We start from the raw sequence: 7,099 nt of genomic DNA, 5'->3' as shown, positions 1-7,099 counted from the left end.
GTTCCTCTAAACAAAATTTATTATTCATAAAATACAAACAAAAGAAAGAGAGAGAGAGAGAGAGAGAGAGAGAGAGAGAGAGAGAGAGAGAGAGAGAGAGAGAGAGAGAGAGTTGCATGCTACCATAAGAGGCACAAATACTGGATGGAAATGTGTGCAATTTCTAATTTCTAAATACTAAAAAGCATAAGCTTGGACACCAACTATTAAGAACTGTGAAGACATGAATGTAAGGATTGTATTACAAAAAGATTATAGATAAGGTGAGCTTAGTTCATGCAATATATGCTTAGCAAGGTATTGTTGTTTCCTCTATTAAGAGTTTGTGATTTAGAGTCTTTTTGGTATTAATTTCATTTTCATTTCTAATAAATTTTCACTTTTGTATATGTATGGCATCTATTATGAAACCTATTGTAAAAGAACATATAAAATCTCATTGAGACATAATCCATGATAGACTTATTTTGGGCAAAAAAATTATTTTTTATCATTTACAAAGTAGCTTTAATGAGCATGTCATCATATTACCTAAAAAAGGGCAAGAGCATCATATAACAAATTAGAAAAACATATTGCTCCCCACCTATTTCTCTCCCAAGTTCCAATCAACTCTTTTAAAGGCTATCACCAGCTTGCATCCCATTTGGAAGTTATTAAGAAATCAATAACAGCTATCCTCTTACCAAACTTATTTTTCACTCCATAATTCATTGTGGAAAATAGTTACAATTTTATTTTATTTTATTTTATTAAATTATTATTATTATTATTATTATTATTATTATTATTATTATTATTATTATTATTATTATTATTATTATTATTATTATTATTATTATTATTATTATTATTATTATTATTATTATTATTATTATTATTATTATTATTATTATTATTATTTTAACAAAAGTGGTTTTTAGTATTGATTTCTTAAATAAGAACAAGAATTGATACCAAAAACAGCCTTTGCGTATGAAGTCTAAATTGGGATTTCTTGGTGGTTAAATGGGGATCCATGGAGTTTAAGGTCTGAGGTGGTTGAAGTTTCTTTCTTGGTATTTCAAGTCCAAGATTCTTATTGTGGCTGTGGAGTCAATCATTCAACCAACACCTCCATTGATCTACATTCAGCCATTGAAAAACACGATTAGCAGCAAATTTTAGTGCAGACCAATGTCTTCTTCCCCCCAACCTGAACCAACTCTTTCTTTAATTTCTGGACTCCCCATGACACCCACCAGTAAAACTTGGATCTAAATTGTTATCCCAAACTCTTAAGGCTTTTCGTCCCTTAACTTCGTCCCTTAACTTCAAGTGTACACCCGTCCACTCCTCGTCATCCTAAACCCTGAGGCTAGCAACTTGAAACTTGAGTTCTTGGAACCCTAAAAAATCAAGAAACTGAATCTCCCAAATGACCCATCCTGACCTACCAAACTCCAAAGACAGCTTCTGATGCAACCTTGGATTTTAGGTTTGGATATCCAGGATCTTCTGAAATTGGTCCAGCAGCTACTTAGGATTTTAGGGGTAAACCAGGGTTCAGCTTGGGTTTAGCATAGGTCCAGGGTTGCTGGTTCTGCAATCTTAACAACTGCTATTGCTAAACAGAAGCTCAGATGCTATTCAGAGGTTGGGAGGGTTGGGGAATTAAGGTTTTTGGGATTTCTGAGAATTCAAAATTTTCTGCAGCTTCACTTGAAGAAGATGAAGTGCAGGAAATTCAGATTAGGGTAGAACACGTTGGATGGAGAAAAAAACTTAGGGAATGTGTTCCATGGTTAGGTGCGATCCTAGGAGGGGAAGAATGGTGTCAAAAGGGGCTGAGGTAGGAGGGTTAATCAAGGAGAAATGCTGCTGCCATTACAGAAACAGGGAGAAAAGGGGGAGGACTTACAAATGATAGGGAAGCAGGTAGGAGCTGCTAGGCTAGTGGGGGAAGGGAAACGGGTGATTTGCGATGGGGATGGGGGAGTTTACAAGGTCTGAAACTGAGGGGGAAGGGCTAGGGTGGCTGCAGACAGGAGGAGGAAGATTAGGGTTAGGGGATGGGGTCTCTTACTAACTGGTGATTGAAGACTTCCAGAAAATTCTAGTTTGAATGCTTGAGTCAGTGAATGAAACTTGAAAGATGAAGAATGATCTCCACATGGTCTCTTATCGTTTTATTCACCCAGAAAAAGATAATGACGAGTCCTTAAGAGAGCTAATCTACAATGTACTAGGGAAGAGAATGTTCCAAATAAATACATAATTCAAGATACGTATGATAGTACAATAAACACTATAAGAATTGTGAGGGTCAAGATAATGAATTCCAATTATAATTGGATTATAGTAAGGATAAACTTCAACCTTATTATATGTTTGGGCTCATCATAGATAATTTTACTAGAGGTTTAACATTAGGTTAATTGGTGAATGCTTTCTATTGATGGCAATGTTTTGGTTGATGAAGGAAAAGCAAGGATTAAGGCAAGATGGATTATGGAGATCAAGCCTGGAACCAAAGGTTTTAAGACAAATAGAATGAAGATAAAGTATTTCCCAATAACCTTAGTTACATTAAGACAGACAATGAGGTAGTAGAAATTTGTGACAATGATCAATAACTTATTATTTTATGTACCTAGGCTCAATCATAATTAATTGTAGTAGGAGCCTTGTGCATTGTACATGCCCTTCAAAGGATCAATCATAAATAAATAGTGGTGATTGAGAGGATAATGGTTCATGAAGAATTAAAATAGGATGTGGTAGACAATCACATCTAGAATGTTGTGTAAATAATGTGTCAATTAGAACTTAGAGGGAAAATGTATAGGATCGACCAGATAATGCAACAAAGCACTGATATAGGAGTAGCTCTAGTAGATGATTCGTTACGAGAAAGTTGTCAGATGTAGCATGATCATGTCTAGTGGAGCCCTTTGGAGGATACAATAGGGAGGAGTGATTTGATTTAATACTAACAATCCAAAAAGAGACAAGGGAAAGCTTAAAATGATCCAAGGAGAAGCAATGAAAAAAGAAACTAAGTAGATTATTAGGACTTATTACAACTATCATAAGAGGAAAGACATTGTAAATTAAGGGTGACATATTGAGTAGCCCCCGAAATATCTCAAAACCATTTGTAAGGAAGGGAAGAAAGGAAGCTTTATGGGAAGGAAACAAGTGAGATAAGTTGTTGGAGTTGGGCTATGAGGTGCCATGATCGGTTTAAAGCAAGGTACATAATGTATTGTTAAATATCCAATGTGATTCCACAAGATCTTTCTTCGTTCAAAACAAGGGATTCTAAATTGAAAAGATCTTTTGATCAATCTAAACATCATCTTGATTACACTAGGTCTCTCATTCCAAGGCATACCTTTTATCCATGCAGTCATGAGCTAGAGATAAGCATACTCAAATTGCTGACATCTGCCACAGGGTAAAACACCCCTCTCAAGCCTTCCCAATTGATTCTACCATAGAGGCCAACAATAGACAATAACTCCCCTACGAACAAAGCTTACAACTTTCATCATACCATGCTCTCCAAAGAGTAACTCTTATCAAAATCTCAAAAGGTCTGAGACCTTTACTAGGATTCTTAAAACTTTTGTCGCTTCATCACTGTAGGATTTCGAAGAAACATTTACAATCCGAAAAGAGGGAAAAAATGGAGTATTTGTCCAAAGAAATGTGTTTGTAATGGAATCAACTCTATCATCAGGATTATAAGTTAATACCCCAGCCAATTCCCATTTTGGGCCGAACAATCTTTTTCTTGCAAAAAAATTGAGATAAATAAATTGGTACGGGAAAACGGTTTAAACATGGTATCTAGTGCGGTACAATTTTGGTACAAATGAACTTATGCCACTTTTGTTATTAGTTCATTAAGATCCTAATGAAATTGTGATCAACCAATCGATATAATATAAAATTAACATAGATAAAGCAAATAAATCTAATTAATAGAGACAAAACAAGTAAATCTAAGAAGAGAAGTGAATGATGAAACGAAAAATTGAAATAAGGAATTAGGGATAGGGAAAAGGTTAAGTGTTTTAATTGTAAAATTCCAATTTGTATATCTTAATTTTGTACGATACCAATTTGGTACGGTTTCGGTACGTACCGACGGTATGAGTACCTAAAACCGGAACTGTACCGAAGAAATTCGGTTTCGAACGTACCGTACCGAATTTTGAACGGTACGGTACGGTGCGGTTTTAGACAGCACGGTTGGGTATGGTTAAACGGTTTCGATACACAATTGACACCCTTAATTGACACCCTTAGGTAGAAGTGTAGAACCCACATTGTTAGACCAAGTAAACTTAATAAAACTAACTTGCTTTCGCACTTGCCTAGATTCTAAACTTTTAAGCCCTAGAATAGGCTCATGACCTTAAAAACATATTAAACAAAGACTCCATCCTTATATCTATCACCCATAGGTTGACCTCAAAGGAATATGTGTCAATTCGGTGTTGGACCTCCATCATACCTAGATAGGCTAGGTGTCTAGGTCTATCTCATTTCTCTATTCTATATTTCTGAGTCCTACTTAGTAGTTTCAGCTGTTAATCTAGTTATATAAAAAAAAATAGCATTCCCAATAGAAAGTTCTTTCATTTAATAAAGACTACCGTCAGTAGGTTTGTACCACAACAAAGCAGTTTCCAAAATCTAAAGCCTAAACAGTGAAACCTGGATCAGATGTCCGTCCCAAACATAATAGAGCATTAGTCACACAACTAACAGTGCATTAATCACAAAACTAGAGTTCGAAAACATACCCCCCATCAAAGAGATTAACAAAAAATGGAAGGATAAGGCATATTTTAACTTTGTGAAGCCAAGCCTGAACCCACTACCCACAAAAAAAAACCCTAATTTACATTGTTCTTGACATCTCATCGTTAGAGCATTTCCATTTAGGAAGCTTCCTGCAGGAACACAGACATATTTTCCAAGTTCATTCATCTCCAAGGGTATACTTACGCTTACGCCTTTACTGGGGAAAAACCGGTATGCTTAAGCATAGATGGTCAGAATCACAACACCCAAGTTCATGTAACTGCAGAAGAAGTCATAAATACACAGCCAGAGCAAAACCCAACTAAAAGAAATATGAAACCTTAGCATGATCAACTATCAGATTGCATGTTACAAGCTAAGCCAGACGGAAAAGAACAAATGATAAGATAAGCAATAAAAGAGAAGGCAGCAGATTCAGATTCAACAGTACCAGTCCTTCGGAAGTTCTCCACAGTTCAATATTTCATGTGGTAGCTAAGCAAGCGGAGTAAAGGAACAGCTTTGCTGAGCTAAACAGCTTGACAACTAGAGACAGCACGCATGTAGAATAGCCAAGATCCTTTGCATGACTACCTACAAGCGTGCTCTCTCTCGTCGTCAAATCATACTCCCAAACAATGCTCAAGAAACCTCTCCGTAACAAAAGAGAAACAACACATATAAGGATCATCAACGACAGCATCTAACTAGCTAGCCAGCCAACAATGATTTAAGACAAGAATTTCAGAGCACTACATATCTGATTACCTTTCCTCTAACACCGTTCCAACAACTCAAAAGTTTCCACAACAAGACCTAGTCACCAGTTCTTCAACCATGTGTCCCTAAAAAGAGACAGAATCGAACTGAAAAAGAAAAAGGACAAGTAATCACACTCTAGGCTTCTTATAAAGAACTGAAACAAAACTGCGTTACCTAATTACACCCAAAAGATAAGGAAAAAAATTTATCAGGAACAAAGAAAAACCTAGTTGTTGTTCAACAATGGGGGGACACAGACAAATATGCTCAGCTCAAACCTATAAAGAAACTAAACCTCAAAACTGAAGAGATAACAACGGAGAAAGCGAACGACAACCAAAAATTTTGACATCTTCATAGAAAAATAACTAGATTCCAAGGAAATCTGAGTATAGAAGATAGAGAGTCGAGACAGACGCAAACCAAGAGTAGACGAATCGACACGAAATGAAACTCGGTTAGCATTCTAGGAAAAGAAAATAAACAGCTCCCTAGGTTAACAAACAACACTATCTCATGAATATTGAAGCTCGCGAAATGCATAACAGAGAGGAGAGCCAGAAAGAAAGAAAAAAAAACCTAAATAGGAGAAAGACGCAGGCTTCTCATTGTTGCAGATCAGCACTCATGAGAGCTTTCCGAATCTGGAAGATCTTTATCTTCTTCCTCCACCTCCACCTCCCTTAAATAACCAGATTAAATAACCTTTCCAGACTCCAGAGGTCGTGGAAGAAAAATGATTTAAAAATTTTCAGTAGATACCGTTTTACAGGACAGAGACGGAGAGAGGAGTGCATGTACTCTTCACCAAAAAAAAAGGAGTGCATGTACCCGTCGCATCATCATAGCTGATGTATGAGTATGAGTCATGAGTCATGACAACGACTATAGTACTCTTTCAGATTAACTTTCTCTTTGTTCCAAGCCATGATTCGAATCTTACGGTTAGAATTCATCCACGTTTCCAGTGTACTTCATTTTCGTAAGCGGAGAAGTACGTAAATTCCTAGAGAATTTTACCTTTTACGGTTTTACCCTGAAGTCAGAAGAAATAAAAAAGTATCCAGAGAATTTGAATACCTAAAATGGCTTTTCGATCTTGCGTGCGCGGAGGATCGGGCAAGAATATAATGACGACATGCTATTCAGAGAAATCAACGGTCGCATATATGGATAATTTAATAAATCCGAGAATTTGAATATTTAAAATGGCTTTTCGACCGTGTATAAGCGTATTCGTGTGTGCGCGGAGAATCGGGCAGGAATATAATGACGACACGTGCTATTCAGAGATATCAATGGTTAAGGCTCTTTGATTACATGAATCCAGAGATTTGAAATATCTGGATTCACAAATAGGAGATTTATATCCATTTGATTGTGTGAATCTCTGGATTCATGAAATCTAGAGATTCACCTTTTTACACTAAAAATGTGAATCTGTAGATTTATGGGTATAAAGTGAAATCAAGAGATTTCATCTCTATTATATAAGTGTTAAACATTTGAACCATGCCAACGCTTCCACATATGAGGTCAA

General features: G+C 36.2%; 1 long non-coding RNA gene across 1 annotated transcript; it reads right to left on the bottom strand.

The window, feature by feature from the left end:
- Positions 1-883: 883 nt before the first annotated feature.
- On the bottom strand, positions 884-6,222 carry LOC149018901 (uncharacterized). Its single transcript, XR_016172995.1, has 2 exons — positions 6,139-6,222; positions 884-5,663 (listed from the first exon to the last, which is right to left on the bottom strand). It is a non-coding gene; the product is annotated as an uncharacterized LOC149018901 (long non-coding RNA).
- Between the last annotated feature and the right edge of the window lie 877 nt (positions 6,223-7,099).

This window comes from Hakea prostrata, chromosome 4 (assembly GCF_041222555.1).
Source record: "Hakea prostrata isolate BN-2017 chromosome 4, UWA_Hpros_2, whole genome shotgun sequence".
Taxonomy (NCBI): domain Eukaryota; kingdom Viridiplantae; phylum Streptophyta; class Magnoliopsida; order Proteales; family Proteaceae; genus Hakea; species Hakea prostrata.
Note: the sequence above shows the minus strand (reverse complement) of the source record. Positions and strands in the feature narration are given on the sequence as shown.